Source organism: Cuculus canorus, chromosome 1, assembly GCF_017976375.1.
Source record: "Cuculus canorus isolate bCucCan1 chromosome 1, bCucCan1.pri, whole genome shotgun sequence".
Taxonomy (NCBI): domain Eukaryota; kingdom Metazoa; phylum Chordata; class Aves; order Cuculiformes; family Cuculidae; genus Cuculus; species Cuculus canorus.
This window is the reverse complement of record NC_071401.1, coordinates 45,861,300-45,879,671: the sequence shown is the minus strand read 5'-3', so window position 1 is coordinate 45,879,671 and position 18,372 is coordinate 45,861,300. Positions and strand designations below refer to the sequence as shown.

At 43.3% G+C, this 18,372-nt stretch overlaps 2 long non-coding RNA genes across 3 annotated transcripts in view; one reads left to right on the top strand and one right to left on the bottom strand.

Annotated features, from left to right (window-relative positions):
• Nucleotides 1-13,341, top strand: part of LOC128852298 (uncharacterized) — a 28,284-nt gene extending 14,943 nt beyond the window's left edge. For both annotated transcript variants that reach the window (XR_008450045.1, XR_008450046.1), the window contains exon 3: nt 1,113-13,341. This is a non-coding gene — a long non-coding RNA (uncharacterized LOC128852298). The remainder of the gene's footprint in view (nt 1-1,112) is intronic.
• LOC128852292 (uncharacterized) overlaps nt 1-18,372 on the bottom strand; it is a 25,670-nt gene extending 7,298 nt beyond the window's left edge. The window contains exons 1-3 of the long non-coding RNA XR_008450040.1: nt 18,085-18,372; nt 15,805-15,963; nt 530-692 (exon numbers count right to left, since the gene is read on the bottom strand). This is a non-coding gene — a long non-coding RNA (uncharacterized LOC128852292). The remainder of the gene's footprint in view (nt 1-529; nt 693-15,804; nt 15,964-18,084) is intronic.

The window sequence follows — 18,372 nt, the reverse complement described above, 5'->3', positions numbered from 1 at the left end:
TGGCACCAGCATATGCTGTTGCTTTCTGGAAACATTTTCCAGTCTACACCAGACTGTATAGAGCTTTCTGTGGGATTTAAGTGTGTCCAGCACTTGTGCTCTGCTTAACAACATCGACAATCTTGCGTGTGCTGCCTTGCTCTAATGGCCTGTTAGTACCCATATGGGCTTTCAGGTTATGGAAGTGACCCGTGATTTATGAAATAGCCTCTTCCTGTTTATAATGATGCAGTGAAACACTGAGTCATCTCTAACCCTTTAGCTTTCCCTGTGCAGGCTCTTTGGTTTTGCCACCCGTTCCCTAGGATTAGATTGATTATGTTGGACAACAGTTTTCACTTCAGCTAGTCTTGCTTTTATCAGTTTTGGATTAATTACCCTCTTTTCCTAGGGAAAAGGTTTTGGCTACATTGCTGTTCATTTACAATGAATTGCTAAAGAATGAGCTGGGTGTAGTTCAGTTTAAATTAATTCTTGATTTGGGGGATTAATTACTTGCATTTTCTGCATGCCAGGGCACCTAACTCACCTCCTGTAGCGTAATGAGTCCAGTGGCCCAAGAAGTTCTAGATACAGGTGGAAAGTAGATATTGCACTGCTCCACAGGTTTTATTCCACTGCTTTTGGAGCACACCACCAAAATCTCAGCAGTATGACACCTGACCCTTCCAGGGATGATGTGGAGTAGGTGTCTGAAAACAACAGAAATTCTTTCATTAGCTTTGCACAGTTAGGTGTTTCATCTTTTCTCTACAGAATATGGCAAGGGCTGAGGTAAAGCAAGTTGGATGGTCTTTCTTATTCACAGTGGGTTAGTTTGGTTTAACTTAGAAAACATAACATTTTGGCTAAAGAGCTGCCATTTCCAGTGGCTATGCAGTCTGATGAGCTTGCTGACAAATAGCAGGAGACTGCAGAGATGCATTGGTAATTTCCTTCTACCAGTGACACATTCCTGCTCATCTCTTGGAGAGTGTCATAAGTCACTCATTGGTCTTGGCTGTCACTGGCCCCAACTGATAGAGGTGTGAACTCATGTACAGTCTACATGCCAGTTGTACAGCCATCATGCCTTCCCAGAAATAAGTCTTTTTTATATTTCACCCCACTAGAGACAGAGGAAAGAAGCGGGAACAAGTCAGATGACATCAATGGAGAAAGCGAACCAACATCTTCCCAGGTTTGAAATGTATCATAGAACAATAGAGTCGTTAACGTTGGAAAAGACCTCTAAGATCACCAAGTCCAACCAAGAATTAAGAGTTGCTGAGGCACAGAATTTTGCAAAATCTTTGACAAATATGCAGTATGGATGCAGCATGGTGTATTTCCTTGTGGAACGTTTTAATGGCATGCTTGGCTTTCATGAAGTCAAGAAGAGGCAGCTGAGGTGGGACCTTAATTGCTCTCTACAACTACCAGAAAGGAGGTTGTAGTGATGCGGATTGTGGTCTCTTCCCCAAGTAACAAGTTATAGGATAAGAGGAAATGGCCTCAAGTTACACCAGGGAGATTTAGGCTGGATATTGGGAAAAATTTCTTTACTGAAAGAGTAGCTGCCCAGAGAAGTAGTGGAGTCTCCTTCCCGAGAGGTGTTAAAAAAAAAGGTGTAGATGTGGCACTTCTGGACATGGTTTAGTAGGCACAGTGGTGTTGGGCTAACGGTCAGACTGGATGAGCTTAGAGGTCTTTTCCAACTTTAATGATTTTATGATCTTACTTTCTTAGTGCAGAGACTTGCCACCACTTACTTGATTTGCATGAACTTTCTGCCAAAATCACAAGGAAGGAATTGACAGGATGGAATTTAGCAACAGGGAAATTGTGACATATTTTAAGAGAGTGCATGCTCAGAAAAGGGGCTACTTCTGCAGCATCTTGTCAGCAGAACAAGCTCTATTCTTTCCCACAGATGTCTTGTCTCTGCCTTGCCGCAGTGCTAAGATGATATTTTGTATTGTGAGAAGCCAAGGAGAAGAGATTTACTACAACAAGAACATCTATGTACATGCTATTTAAACTCTAAACTCTAGTCATTCTATTGAGTTGAACTAAGACAAGCATTAAAACCAGCAGGGACTGTAATAATTAGAAGCCTTTGCAGTTATTACAGGGTTTGTTTTTCTACTGAATCAACACATGCTGCAGCTTCTGTGATGAAGGAAGCACATATTGGCACAACAGCACACAAAAATATCATCCCTTTTCCTGCAGATGGGTCAGGATGGCTCAGGCCAGACACATCAGTCTTCCAAGGCAACTCAACGGTGCAGAACTTGAATGTATGAAGAATGCCATTTTGTTAATACATAGATCAATCTTAAAGCAGAGCAGATGCTAAGCATCTAATAGACTGAGGGTATTGTTCAGAAATCTAACTGAACACAAGGAGCCAGAAGTCCAAAAACTGGCTTAAAGCAATGATGAATAGAATCAAAGAATCCCAGAAACGGTTTGGGTTAGAAGAGACCTTAAAGATCATTCCACTCTCACTCCTCTGCCATGGACAAGGACAGCTTCCACTGGATCAGGTTGCTGAAAGCCTCATCCAACCTGGCCTTGCACACCTCCAGGGATGGCGCATCCACGACTTGGCTGGGTAACCTGTGCCACTGCCTCACAACCCTCACAGGAAAAAAACTACTTCCTAATGTCTAATCTAAAGTTACCCTCTTTCAGCTTCTCTCCTTCTTCTCAGTCTTCCCTGAAACACTACAACCAAAATTAATAGTGCACCATATCTTCCTAAGCCTGACTGTTCACTCAAATGAAGAGAAGAACATGGGAGACTTTTAAAATGCCTTAATTGTTTAACCTTGAGTGGAATTTGTTCTTATAAAATGCCAAACAGCCATGTATTTTTCAGGTCAAAAGCTCACAAGATGAGCTGTGAGGTCTTATTCTTCTTTGCCTTTACGATAAAAATCTGGATGGCTTTAAAAATGCTGAGAACATGACAGTGGCTGACAAGAAAAGCAGAGATATGTGCTGTAGACATTTTATCTGTTTTTATGAAACAATATTGATGCAGGCGTAGGTCTTGCATTTGCAATCTCAGCCAGAAGCCAGGGCTGTTTTCTAATCCCAGAGCCTTATGCATTCTGCTTTTCACCCTTATGGAAGACCACCCAATTTGGTAATATCCCAGAGTGACTTTAAGGAGACAGATCCTAAGAAATTAAACAGTTGCCTCAAGTTTTTATTTTTAACTTTTTCTCAGTGGAATTACATCTTATTTTGAGTGTGTGTGTGCAGCACATGCATAAGGCTGCTTCCACCATTTTTATCACTGGATCTATGCGCAAGTGGATCCCCAAGCATCTGGGTTTGGTTCCAGTTAGGAGTGGAGTGGGGAGGTGACCTCATTTCCATTGAATTATGAAGTATCTATGGTATGGAGTTGCCACAAGTTTTATAACAGCTGGAAGCTGATAGCTGATCTGACCTAGAATCATAGAATATTTTGGGTTGGAAGTGACCTTTACAGTTCATACAGCTCAGCCACCCTGCAGAAGCAAGGACACCTTCCACTGGATCAGGTTGCTCAGAGGCCCATCCAACCTGACTTTGAATGTTTCCAGGGATGGGGCCTCCACTGCTTCCCTGAGCAACCTGTTCCAGTGTTTCACCACCATAACTGTAAAAAATTTCTTCTTTATATCCAGTCTAAATCTACTCTCCCTCACTTTAAAACCAATATTCCTTGTCCTGTCTCAACAGGCCTTGCTGAAAAGTCCGTCCTCATCTTTCCTGTAGGCCCCCTTTAAGTACTGGAAGGCTGCTATAAGGTCTCCCAGGAACCTTCTCTTCTCCAGGCTGAAAAAGCCCAGCTCTCAGCTAGTCCTCATATGGGAGGTGCTCCAGCCCTCAAATCATCTCTATGGCCTCCTCTGAACCCGCTCCAACAGCTCCATGTCCTTCCTGTGCTGTGGGCTCCAGAGCTGGATGCAGAACTCCAGGTGAGATTTCATGAGAGCAGAGTAGAGGGGGAGAGAACCTTCTCCCTCGCCCTGCTGGCTACGTTTCTTTTGATGCAGCCCAGAATACAGGTGGCTTCCTGGGCTGCATGTGCGCATTGTTGGCTCATGTCCAGCTTTTCATCCATCAGTACCCCCAAGTCCTTCTCCGCAGGGCTGCTCACAATCACAGCATCCTCCAGCCTGTATTGAAACCAAGGATTTCCCTGACAGAAAGTGACAATAGCACAGACAGACAGTAGCTGTAACTGTATTAAATGTGTCGGTACAAAATTAACAAAATTTTTAAGGAAGTTTTAACTTCACAGCATGAGTTACAGCTGGGTCTGTATCTGGGTTAGAGGGTTAGGGCATATCTGCTCGATTGTTAAGCCACAGTCAGAGACAAGGAGGGTGAACAGTATCTTCTGTAGTTACTAAAAATGGAAAACACTCTGCCACTGGTGCGTTCTTCTCAGTGAAACAGCCAGAGCTAATTGAAATCTGCTCTTGGAGCTGATCCAACTATCATCTATCTAAATGTTCAGTCTTCAAAAAGATTCTGCGTTGTTGCGCAGTGATGGCAAAGAACAACATCAAACTGCCAACATGTATTAACAGGGAGATTTAAAGAAGACAGGCATTGGTGTAACTGTACTTTGTTGAGCTGAGCACGAGTAGAGTTGTTGTCTGCTTGGATCGTTTAACTGGCCTTAAACCAAAATATATACTTAATATTCAACAGCCACCTATGCCCAGCAATGACAGGGTCCTCCAGTGATACGTTAACTATGTCAATGAACTATTAGCTAAATAGTAGCTGGGCTTTTCTGGTTAAAAGAAAACTAGACCTTCATTAAATTCTAAGACAAGTGTAAAAAAAAAATGTTTCTTTCATTCTGTGTTCTGGTTATCTGCCACCTTAACCTGGATAATATGAATCTGCTAACTTATTGACTTAACTAAAATTGCAACCTAAATCATCTGAAATATAGAGCGCTGCTTTGGTTTTAATCAGTTTTGTGAAACTGTAAGTAAATTAGGTAAGTAATGTGCTTTGTGAGATTCATGTTTGTGCTCCCGCCTTCATGTTTGTGCTCCTGTTTGGATGATGCAATCCAAACACAGGGCACAAGATGTGTTTACTTCACTAAACTGCAACCTGGGTCACAAGCTCTGAGGGCGCACAGAAGTTCTGGTGTGAAGTCGCCAGCCTCTTGTGTCTGACTCCAAAGTCACTGCCTATATCCCTTACATTACACAAGCTGTAACATCCTCAATAATGATGATCGTGACAAGTCATCTGTCCTGCCATGTTAAGAATGTAGGCGTTTATAAATTAAAAATATGCTTATGCACTGTGGATTTACTATGTAAATCAACCGAAGGCACACAACTGCCAAATACATTCACCTATAATGAGCACCTACCTGGATATACAGCAGGCTGGAAACAAGACAAAGCAGGGATCGTGTAGATCATCTCACCCACAGCTGCAGAGTAGAGCAGCCTAGCCAAGGGGCCTCCTTTTACAGCCTGCAGGGGTAGTACACCTCCAGCGCATTTTTACTATATATACTGTTCCCTGAAATGTTATATATCATAAAAAACCTTGGGTGTCGGCTGGCACCAGGAAGGAAGGCTGCCTCTGTCTTGTCTTGGATGCCGTAGCCATGGTTGGACCCAGGGAAGTGGACGAGAAGCCTTTCTTTGGTGCAGCTAATGGTGACCCATTTTCAGAGCGGGATGGGACAGAGAGAAGTCTCTGAAAGAAATGACCTGCCCTACAAGAAGTTAATTTAGAAACTTTCTGTTTCTGTTTTGCCTCACATGAAGTATTCTCTATTTTTTTAATGTATTCCTTAATGCTTTAACAAATCTGATTTCTGAAGTTAAGAGCTTTGTGGTTTGGGACATTTGTTTCAAGGGGAAACTGGAGGCAGGTCCACCTCAAAGATGTGCTGACTCCACCAGAGTGCTTAGATCATTAAGAATGCTTATTACCTCCAAAATGAGGATGTGCCTTGAAGGATTATAATAAGAATTCCTTAGTTAATTGCCGAAAATGGTATTCCCTTGCCCTCTGCTCAGTGTATTCATCTACACACTCACAAGGCAAGAGTGAATTGCAGAACATATTGATTTACATTTAAACTCATTCATATACTTTGGCCTGGAAGCATGGAGTTGCTCTCCCAATCATTCATATTTACATAAGCTGAGTACAGAGGTAAAAAGTAATAAAAGAGCAAGGCAAAGGAGAAAGACTCAACAAGAACCTCAGCAAAGCTAAGTTCTTGGGCTGTATTAATCAGATTTTTGCCCTTTTAAATTCTTGTGTCTTTGTCAAGTTTGCAGCACAGGGCTCTTTATTACAGATGCAAAGCCTGAACAAAGCACATTTGCTGCCCCTCTGCATATAGATGTGCTAATGTGTAACTTTTGCCATGTTTCATATAGTGTGAATGAAACAAATAGGTACTTGTGTCCTTATTCAAGTGATGGAAACAGCAACGGGGAAAAGGACAATTTAGAATTTCTGCTAACAGGAACACAAACCAGATAGAAAGAACCTCACAAGATTTTATTTGAGCAACCTACTAGTGTGCCTGCTTACTGATGTGTATTGTGTCAGTTCTCCCAAGTAACAAGTGATAGGACAAGAGGAAATGGTCTCAAGCTGTGCCGAGGAGGTTCAGACTGGAAATCAGGAAAAATTTCTATACTAAAGAGTGGTGAAGCATTGGAAGAAGCTGCCCAGGGAAGTGGTAGATTCCACATCCCTGGAGGGGTTCTAAATGAGTGTAGCTGTGGCACTTCAGGACATGGTTTAGTAGGCACGGTGGTGTTGGGCTGACAGTTGGAATGGATGATCTTGAAGGTCTTTTCCAACCTGTATAATTCTACGAGTTCACCAGTGCATTGGCATGGATATATTCTGGTTATCTGCCATATTAACTTGGTAACTAGATAATTTGAATCTGCTATTTTATTGACTTAACGGAAATTGCAGCCTAAATTACATGAAATATAGAGCATTTAGATATACATATGGAATATTAATTTTTATTACGGGGCTCCATTCTGTCTCCTTTCACAGCAGTGAAGTAGTTAGACATAAAAATATACAACTTCCACCCTTGGTCTAAATGTATTTAAAATTATGCCAAGCAACCCCAAATGGGTATTGTCTCATACAAACCGAAATCAAAGCAAGAACTGGTCATGACCAGGCTCGTAACTTGTCCTGATTTCTCTCTCACTCGGCACATCTCCAAACACTGAGTCTCCTGGTACAGTCTAATTTACCAGGTGCTCTCAATGTAAAGGGAACAGTTTGGTAATTCATTATTGATTGTTTATGATTGAAAATATTTACTGTAAATACTTTTTGGACAAAGAGAGTGCTGCAAACACGGGGATATTAGGCAGCTGTATATTCCTACGGCGTGCAGATGAAGTGTAATTGCAGTTTTTTGCCTTCTAGCAACTCAGGCAAAGGGATTGTAAAAGCTCTTGGGAATTAGTCCAGGACTTTTATGATGGTCTTGAAGAAGAACATTGTGAGTACTTCTTTAAACATCTCTTAGGTTAGCCAGGGAATTGTTTTACTGTAGTGCCTACAGAGTCCTTAAAAAGATTACACTTCTGTTGAGCATTCCTGGAGCTCAGCTGGGAAGGCAAGAACTCCAGGCAGCACCAGGATGTGAAGAAGTCATTGTGCTTTTCTCATTATGACTTGCAGCCTTGGGGAGCATGCTGTCAGGCACAGGGCCACTCAATCAAGGCCATATTCTATGTCCTCTCCATGTCCCCTACACCAAGTGCCACCGTTGCACAGACATGAGCAGTGTCTATCCAGACCACCAATGAAGGAGGTGCTGGTTCACCTGGCCCTTGTGCAGGAGCTCTCAGGCAAGGTCTGCAAGGGTGTCATACCTTCACATGCCCAAAAGCATGTGAACATATAGAATCCTAGAACGGTTTGGGTCAGGAGGAACCTTAAAGCCCATCCAGTTCCAATGTCCCTGGCATTGGTGGGGACACCTGCCACTGGATCAGGTTGCTCAAAGCCTCATCCAACCTGGCCTTGAAAACCTCCAATGATGGGACATCCACCACTTCTCTGGGCAACCTGTGCCAGTACTTCCCTACCCTCACAGGAAAAAATTTCTTCCCAAATAGCTCATGTAAATCTTCCCTCTTTTCACCTTAAAACCATTCCCCCTTATCCTATCCCTGCACTCCCTGATAAAGAGCCCTGCTCCATCTTCCCTGTAGGCCCATTTTAAGCACTGGAAGGCTGCTATAAGATGTCCCTGTAGCCTTCTCTCCAGGCTGAACAAGCCAAACTCTCTCAGCTTGTCCTTGTATGAGAGGTGCTCCAGCATCTTTGTGGCTTCCTCTGGACTCGCCCCAAAAGATCCATGTCCTTCCTGTACTGAGGACTTTCAGAACTGGATGCAGGACTCCCAAGGAGGTCTCATGAGAGCAGCAGAGAGGGCCAGAATCCCTTGCCTCAGCCTGCTGGCCCAACTGCTTTGGATGCAGCCCAGGATACAGTTGGCTTTCTGGGCTGCAAGTGCACATTGCCAGCACATGTTGAGCTTCTCATCCACATATCAGATCCTCTTCACTACCAACACTCCACACAGCAATCTTTATTATCAAAACATAAAGAGTCCCTTCCCAGCTTTCCTGTAGGCCCCCTTTAAGTACTGCAATAATGTCTTCCTGGATGCTCCATCCCACCTATCCCCCAGGCACTCTCTACCTCCTCAAAACCTTTGCAGCACAGCCAAGGTGGGTTTCCTCTTCATTTATTGAATTAATCACTCTGCTACAACCAAAATAGGATGGTTTTTTTCCAAGAACTGTGCATGGTGGCATGTGTATGCAACTATGAAGCTTTGGGGATCCTCTGGAGATTGATGCAGGCAGGATATTCCAGCTTGGAAGTCCTCAAGAGCAACATAAAAGGCACATATTTGTGTCCTTCTGTTTATTCTGGCCCTCAATAAGATGAAGCTATGGGTCATATGCTTAATATTAAATTGACTAACTGGGTCACTTGGTTTCTCTTTAATTCTTTTAATCTTCTTACAAGATACAAACCAGGCTTAAGTTAAAACCTGTTCCTTACTGTAAAGGGCTGAGGGGGACAGTTGATCACTTGGCTGTTATGTATGTGATAATGCCGGCTGTCTCCTCGAAAGGCTGCGTTCCTGCTGCTGCTTTCCCCAGCAGGTTTATGCCTCCTTACTCAATAAGATTCCTGGGAATCAATTATAGCAGTAGGAAGATATAGACTGTAGTTAAGCTTTCCAGCCCACACACAGTAACAGGAAAATCCTGTTTGAAGAATCGGGCAAGAGTGTATTCTGTATAACGAGAGACAATGTGCCGATAATGCTGCAGTCTCCCCAGCTTCAACATGGTTACTCAAGTTGTAACTGGCTACAGAGTCTGGCCCGCTATGGGTCTTTATATTTTTTACATTCTTTTATACAAGAGGGCTTTCCAGGGTGGGATAAGGATTTCTTGGAAGCATTTCTGCAGCTGAGCTAGCAACAATTTTATTTAATGACCACACATACAAGAGTCGCTGCAAAATTAATTGTTTTCTGACCCACACATGGGTTTTCTTGTTCAGACTGAAAATTAGAGAGGAGAAAGATGTGTTGATAGGGAGATGCACAGCAGCGTGAGCCATACAACATGGGAGTGGGAAAAGAGAGGGTACCTGTTGTAGCCTCTACTCAAGGTTCTGCAAGTGCTAACGTTGCTGGCACACAGCTGTGTTAAAAAAGTAAGAGTTTAAACACTATGCTGAGACCAGAATTGCTCTTCTCAAGAGAAATGCTGGAAGAGTTTTGTGACACACTACAAACAAGAAGATTTTTCACCACAATAGGAAGTTACCATTGGTCTGGTAGTGTAAGCTGAATCCCAAAATTGGCACTTCCAGGCAAGTGAGAAGAGATTTTTAGCCAAGAATCACAATGTTTCTTCCTAGAATAGTGCAGGAGGAACACTATCAAATTAAATTCATGGAGCTTCCTTTCAATCTTACCGAAGAACTGGAAAGATCACCACCCATCTTATCTACTGACTGCAGGGAAAACTACTTTGCATCTCACAGTCAAACCACGCATTTTCTGGGGGATAGTGAACTTTTGTTAAAGAAAATATGAAGCTTTGCTTTTAATTAAAAAAACCCCATACAAATATATATATTTTTGAAATCCCTTGCAAACCTTTGTCAACATTTAATTTTCTTTTTTTCCCACAGTAAGTAATAAAGACGTTAGCAATTGGCAACATAAATTTATCTGAAAAAGGTCTTACCAAACCAGCAGAAATCCTTGTATAGGTAAGAAGCCACTTGGAGATGGAAAAAGCAAAAAGCACTAAAGATGACCACTTCAGTAGGGTTTTCATCTCATATAACAGTCCCATAAGCAAAGCAGCTGAAATTTCTAGAGTTGGTGCAAAACCATTTGTGTTAAGAGTTCCCTGAAAATATTCATCAGTGATTCACAAGCAGAACAGAGTGATGCATCTGCAAAGGTCTGAGTCAGGTCTGCTTCCCTAAACATTTTAAGGAACAGATCTTCCTTTTTTGGAGCTTGGGTTTCACACTGCCTTTTTTTCCTAAGTGGTTTTTACAGCGTTAGTGCAAAGATCAGAAGCTTTTATGCAGTCATATTAAATACAAACACAATTTAAAGATGATTTCACTACATGGAACTTGCAAGGTTCTCGGGCATTTGACTCGCTAAAGTCATGTGAGAACTTGGCTCACTTAAGCACTGCTGTGGACTATCCCATCTATCCCGTAACTGTTGACATATTCCACATATTCCTTGACATCCATCCCATATTCACTGAAAATAGTGGTAAAAGTGGATGTTATTGATGCTGAAGGAAAAGTTGAACTCCCAGATTGGAACAGCAGAAGCACGGTTGAGAGGGAGATGGATTAAATACTGACTGATGGTTTGCATAGACGGGACTAGTCAGAGCGATGGGAGTTCACAACTCCTACAGAGGGAATCCTCTTAAATTTGTGTGTAGAAAAGGTATTTTAGTAGTTATACAGCTTAACATCAAGTTTTAACAAGCAGTTCTAGCACCATGCATAAAAAGCCTAAATGTTGCAAGGTTACCCAGTGATATCTCTGCCAATGGCCACTGCTGCTACTGGTAGAGACAGCCAAGCAGATCCCAAACACCAGAGGATCTTTTCCAGATTAATTCCATAGCGCTCCATGACTGCGTGCTTTATCAGTCAGGAAGCCAGCTGCCTCCTTGATGGATGTACTGCAGCAGGGAAAACTGGTCAAGTGATTTTAGTTAATCAGAGTCCCTCCCATTATCTTTCTGAAAAACAGCTAACAGAGCAGGTTGCTGGTGTTGCCTCTCTCCAAGACAATGTAGGCTCCCAAGCAAAATGTTTTGAAACTACCATATGCTGTAGTAAACATGTGTGACTCTCAGACATGAGTTCCAGCTAATCATGGCTGCTTTCCTTTGAGCCGCCAGTCTGCTCATAGGGAAGTCACAGAGAACAAGCCAGCATAAGTGTGAATTATTTATGTTCCTGCTGTAAGCACAAGTCCTGCCACTAGAGACTTACTTGATCGAGTGGATCTGTAGAGACAGTTTCTGTAGCAACCCAGAACTTTGCCCACCAAAATGTCATCCAGTCACAAATAACACAGAACAGGAATAAACATCTGCCTGCGTAGTTCGTAGTATCATAGTATAGCATAGTCAGGGTTGGAAGGGACCTTAAAGATCATCTAGTTCCAACCCCCCGGCCATGGGCAGGGACATCCCACAAGATCAGGCTGCCCAAGGCCCCATCCAACCTGGCCTTGACACCTCCAGGGATGGGGCAGCCACGACGTTCCCGGGCAACCTGTTCCAGTGTCTCACCACTCTCACAGTGAAGAAATTCTTCCTAATGTCCGGTCTAAATCTGCCCCTTTCCAGTTTATACCCATTCCCCCTGGTCCTATCCCCACAAGCCTTTATGAATAACCCCTCTCCAGCTTCCCTGTAGGCCCCCTTCAGGTACTGGAAGGTCGCTATAAGATCTCCTCAGAGCCTTCTCCAGTCTCAACAGGCCCAACTCTCTCAGCCTGTCCTCGTAGGGAAGGTGTTCCAGTCCTCTGATCATCTTTGTAGCCCTGCTCTGGACCTGTTCAAACAGCTCCATATCCTTCTTATGCTGATGATTCCAGAACTGGACACAGTATTCCAGATAAGGTCTCACAAGAGAGGCACAGAGGGGCAGAATCACTTCCCTCAACCTGCTGGTCACACTTCTTTTGATGCAGCCCAGGATACAGTTGGCCTTCTGGGCTGCGAGTGCACATTGCTGGCTCATGTCGAGCTTCTCATCAACCAGCAGCCCCAAGTCCTTCTCTGCAGGGCTGCTCTCAATTACATCATCCCCCATTGTGTACTGAAATTGGGGATTGCCCCAACCTAGGTGTAGGACCTTGCACTTGTCCTTGTTGAACCTCATGAGGTTCTCAGAGGCCCACTTCTCCAGCCTGTCCATGTCCCTCTGGATAACATCCGTCCTTCCGGTGTGGCAACTACACCATTCAGCTTGGTGTCATCCACAAACCTGCTGAGGGTGCACTCAATCTCACTGTCAATATAATTCATAAAGATATTAAACAGCACTAGTCCCTGTACGGACCCCTGAGGGACATCACTTGTCGCGGATCTCCATTTGGACATTGAGCCATTGACCACTACTCTCTGAATACGACCATCCAACTAGTTTCTTATCCACCTTACCACCCACCCATCAAATCCATATCTCTCCAATTTAGAGAGAAGGATGTTGTGAGGGACCGTGTCAAAGGCTTTACAGAATTTTAGATAGATCGCATCTGTTCGTTTACCGTGTCCACTGCTGTGGTTACCCCATCATAGAAAGCCACCAAGTTAGTCAGACAGGACTTGCCCCTGGTGAAGCCATGCTGGCTGCCATTCATCATTTCCTGCCCTCCACGTGCTTTAGCATAGCTTCCAGAAGGATCTGTTCCATGATCTTCCCAGGCACAGAGGTGAGGCTGACAGGTCGGTAGTTCTCAGGGTCGTCTTTTCTGCCCCTTTTAAAAATGGGTACAATGTTACCCTTCTTCCAGTCACCAGGGGCTTCTCCTGACTGCCATGACTTTTCAAATATCATGGAGAGCAGCTTGGCAACCACATCTGTCAATTCCCTCAGGACTCTAGGATGCATCTCATCAGGTCTCATAGACTCATATATGTTCAGGTTCCTCGGGTGTTCACGAACCTGATCCTCCTCTACTATGGGAGGGGGTCTACCCCCCTGGTCACCATCTTGCTGTCCCATGACCTAGGAGGGTTGAGGAGAGCAGTTTTCAGTGAAGACTGAGGCAAAAACGTTGAGTACCTCAGCCTTTTCCTCATCTGTCGATACACGATCCCTATTTCCAGTCATCAGTGGGGGTACATTCTCTTTGATCTTCCTCTTTTGATTGATGTACCTGTAAAAGCCCTTCTTGTTGGTCTTTACTTCCCTTGCCAAGTTCAGCTCCAGCTGCGCCTTAGCCTTCCTGACTTCATCCCCACACAACCGGGCAGCGTCTCTATACACGTCCCAGGTTACCTGTCCCTGCTTGCACTGCCTGTGCAGTTGAAGATCATAAAATCATAGAATGGTTTGGGCTGGAAGCGACCTTAAAGATCATTCCATTCTCACTCCCCTGCCATGGACAAGGACACCTGCCACGGATCAGCTTGCTCAAAGCCTCATCTAGCCTGGCCTTGAACACTTCCAGGGGTGGGGCATCCATGACTTCTCTGGGAAACCCGTGCCAGTGCCTCACCATCCTCATAGGAAAACATTTCTTCCCAATATCTCATCTACATCTCCCCTTTCCACTTAAAACCAGTCTCCCTCGTCTTAGCCCTGCACTCCCCGATAAAGAGTCCCTTCCCAGCTGACACAGAAGCACCAGGCTAAAATATTCCATGTTTTGAGTCCTCCAGTCTCCCAAGACCCACCGAGATGTCACTTCAGAAGGTCAGTCAGTGGCATGTCAGCTCAGGTACCAGTAACCATTTAGCTTTGACAACATGGCAATGCAAAAGGTTACACAAGCCTTTACGGGAACTCAGCAAGTCTTTAGCACCAGGACCACAAGCAACTGTGGTCAGGCTCTTACTGGTAGACCAGAGAGTTAGAGTCACTGTAAATAATGATGTGTTTCCCAAAAGCCTGCTGTCACATCTTTGGGTCTTATACACACATACCAAACACTGGATTGGATAATATAATCCAAAACATTTAATAGAATCATAGAATGGTTTGGGTTGGAAGGGACCTTAAAGATCATCCAGTTCCACACACCCATGCCATGGGGGGAATATTTCAGAAATCTGTCTTTTGTGGCACAGTATTTTCTGTAGATTGGCAAAGGCAGAAATATGTGGATTCAACCGTTTCTTCCCTGTCTATCCTCAGCCTTTGACCCTGGCTCGTTGCTGTTTATGGTTTGTCTGCCTTCTTGTAAAGATGAACCCATTGCAATGAAAATGTTATAGAAATTACAAGCCATCGGGATGATCTGGCAAAGCTTTGAAGGGCAATATAGGTTAGCGCATTTGTCTAGACATACTAAACTTATTTTTCAGTATGTCAGTGTTTGATTTCTAATTATCAACCTATCAAAGTATTTTTTACTAAATATATCCAGTTTGTCTTTAGAATTTCTGAGGCCAACTCAAGCCCTATCAGAAAAGTTACAATATGCAGATTTTTGTAAGTACATAAATGTTACAGATGGTTCCTTTATCATGCATCTCAAATCCAGCCTTGCTCATCACCAGACACTGGAAAAGTAAACTGCAATTTTTTGTGCTTTCTGAAGTCTGTAATTTCATCATTTCCTATGTTTTGACCTTATGAATAAACCCAGGCTCTTCACATTCGTAATAACCTAGGTGCTTATCTCTAAAGAGGAGGTAATCCAGTTATAAACAGCTTACGGTTAGTTGGTCAGAGGTCACCAAGGTGCAACTCTAAATGTGAATAAAAGTGAGGGAAGCTATGTGAGGCCTGCATTACACAGACAAGGAGTCATCTGACTGGCAGACGGCGAGACCTGGTTTATATTTAAAAGTTTTGCTGATTTAGCAATACCAGGACTATAACAATGCTAGCTAATCAATACAGTTTTGCGGGCAAAAACCTGCAGATACTTTCAACAGCAAAACATTCTTTGTTGTTCTGATATAAGCAATTATTAAAGTAATTTAAATTTGATCTAATTTTCCAGGAGGATTTATCAGCTTTTCTAGTGTAGCTACCTCAGCAAACTTTCTAGTTCTACAAACCAGCTACAGAAGAGTGCAAGGCTAATGACAGTAGGGCTGCTCTGGAGGCCTTTCACCGACTGGGAGGAACAACACAGAAACACTGTCTGCTTAAGTGAATCTGGAGAACAAAGGACTTCAGCTCATAGACAGAGGGAGAATTTACATCTCATTAAACCAACATTTAAAAATCTACACGGTGTTTGTTTCTTTAGTGTCTGTGTCTTTCCTTTCCAAACATATCAAAGAGGATACATTTCCAATTATTTTTATTTTTTACTTTTCCAGAATGAAAAACAGCAAGAACATTTCTGGGTGCTTAGAGATCCTTTTTCTCTATCCTTCTCTAGCTATAGAACAGTTTAAATGAATTTTATTAAGCATTCCAAGAAAATTCAGCTCAAGCACAAACACAATATGAGTATTTTCAAGCACAACTACAGCTGTTTTGGATTGTAATAAATTCTTGAAAACTTCTTACCTTGGTATATTTTCTCTGGTAGTACTATAATTTCACAACTATCCAGCAAGTTTTCTTTAATTATCCCTTGTTGGTGATTCTCAAGCCAGGTGTGCTATTTGCAGGGCTAGTACAGAGGTTTTACAGTTGGTTGTATAGCAGCAAAATCCCTTGCTGCATCTGTAAAAAAACAAACAACCAAGTTTAACTGACAGCTATGTCAACTGAGATGAGGAGTGGTGGGATGTAGCTATACCATAAACATTTCTAACTAACCATTTCAGCAAAGCTATGCTTTCAATAGGAGGTGGTTTAAAGGCTCTTCATCAGGGGTTGCAGGGATAGGATGAGGGGGAATGGTTTTAAGCTGAAGGAGGGGAGATTTAGATTAGATGTTCGGAAGAATTTTTTTCCTTAGAGGGTGGTGAGGCACTGGCACAGATTGCCCAGTGAAGTCATGGATGCCCCATCCCTGGAGGTGCTCAAGGCCAGGTTAGGTCCAGTGGAGAGTGTTCCTGCTCATGGCAGGGAGTTGGATGATATTTAAGGTTCCTTCTAACCCAAACCATTCCATGATTCTATGAAGAGTGCTTTTACAGGCACAGATAAATGTGCACCCTCCTCATATCCCTGGTACAATGCAACTCCTGTAATAATAAACAACTTTTCATTGGGGATTCTGAGGACAGGTTCAGTAGGCACTTCTGTGCTATTTCAGGAATTGCTTAGAGCATGGAGCATTCCCACAGCTCATTGGCACGGGTGCCTCACAAGTAAACCCTTGCTAAGACCTTGCTGAGGTACTACTGGCTTCATACAAAGACCAGTAAAGCCAAACTAGCAATATGCTAAAATACTGGATCTGGCTGGGCATGTGAGGGTGTACTTTGTCTCAGCAAGCCAGGTGTGTTCTGGAGGGTAGAAAACTGATCCGTCTCGCACCGGGCTCGGTCCCTTGCGGATTACTAAATCTGGTTTTGAGGGTGGCCTTGGACCACACAGCATCCTCATCAAGGCAGTTTTGCTCATATTATTGGGTTTGCTCCTGTAATTAGTACGAGTGAGCATTCTAATTTGCAAATAGAGTCATTTCAGGAGGAGCTAGATTTCTCCACCCCCGCATTTCTCCCCTAGGAGCAGAACAACACGCACTGTTTCTGCCAAATAAACTGTGTTTACATTATGGCTTGATTCCTGGTACATAATTAATTTTCTTCATGGACAGTGTGACTGCAAATAGTCAGCTAATATTTACAATGAGAAGAAGTCTTGCATTCCCAGCGTTGATCGGCCAGAGACAGAAACATCAGTTTTGTTTTCTTATCTTGTGGTGACACGCTGTAAAGGCGAAGCCATGTGCACAAAGTGCAGCAGTTTGCAGCTTGCAGAAACAAAATTAAGCACGCACTTCAACGGGCACAACAGAGATGCTGTTGTGTTTCCTGCCCCCTCTTCCCTGTTTTGAAGGTCTCATTTTTCAGAAAGGGGATACAAATACAAACGCTGAAACTAAAATACATTTTTATCCAAATAAAATGGCAAATAGCAGCTTTTACCAGGAACTTTCCAGGTCTCTATTTTTGCCATCTTTCAGCCATAATTGCAGAATATAGACATAATTAATATATATAACTTTTATATATATATATATATACATTTACCTTTTAAAGATTATCTCACAGAATGTTTTTTTCAAAGTGTATTTTAATGAAGCCTGCTGTCAAACACTGGCAACCCTCTGCAGTTAATGAGTAACATGCAGCAGGTGGGAAGGAATGGCTTTACCTTAGAATGTTCTGCAAGCCAGTGAACTTCCAAAGGGCACCTATGGGCAAACCTCATGATCAAGACCAGGTTTTTTTCCACTTCTCACCAAGCTAACACTCTCCTGCTAGTGTAGTAAAAAGAAATGCTGCCTATCACTCTGTATAGTGGGGCCATGGTGTAAAAGCACTGGTGTGAGGGGTGACCAGTTAGAAGGTGCAAGGCAGCCAGGTGTCAAGAAAATCACAGAACTGTTTAGGTTAGAAAAAAGACTTTTAAGATCATCAAGTCCAAGCATAAACCTAACACTATCAAGTCTACCACTAAACCATATCCCCAAGTGCCAGATCTACGTATCTTTTAAATACCTCCAGGGATGGGGACTCCACCGCTTCCCTGGACAACCTCTTCTAGTGCTGGACAACCTCTTCAGTGAAGTAATATTTTCTAATATCCAGTTTATATCTCCCTTGACGCAACTTCAGGCTGTTTCCTCTCATCCTATTACCAAGACACTCGGAAGAGACCGACACCCACCTCGCTCCAACCTCCTTTCCAGGAGCTGCAGAGAGCGATGAGGTCCCCCCTCAGCCTCCTTTTTTTTCCAAACTAAACAGCCCCAATTTCCTCAGCTACTCCTCGTAAGACTTGTGCTCCAGACCCTTCACAAAGAGCTTTCTTGCTTTTCTCTGGACGTGGCCCAGAAGCAGGAAGTCAGGGTTGCTGCCTCCTGCTCCTTCTGAGACAAATGAACTCTTGTCAGGTAAGGAAAGCCCTGTGTCCTAGACCACCAAGCAACGCGGCAGCACCACCGAGTCACTCCAA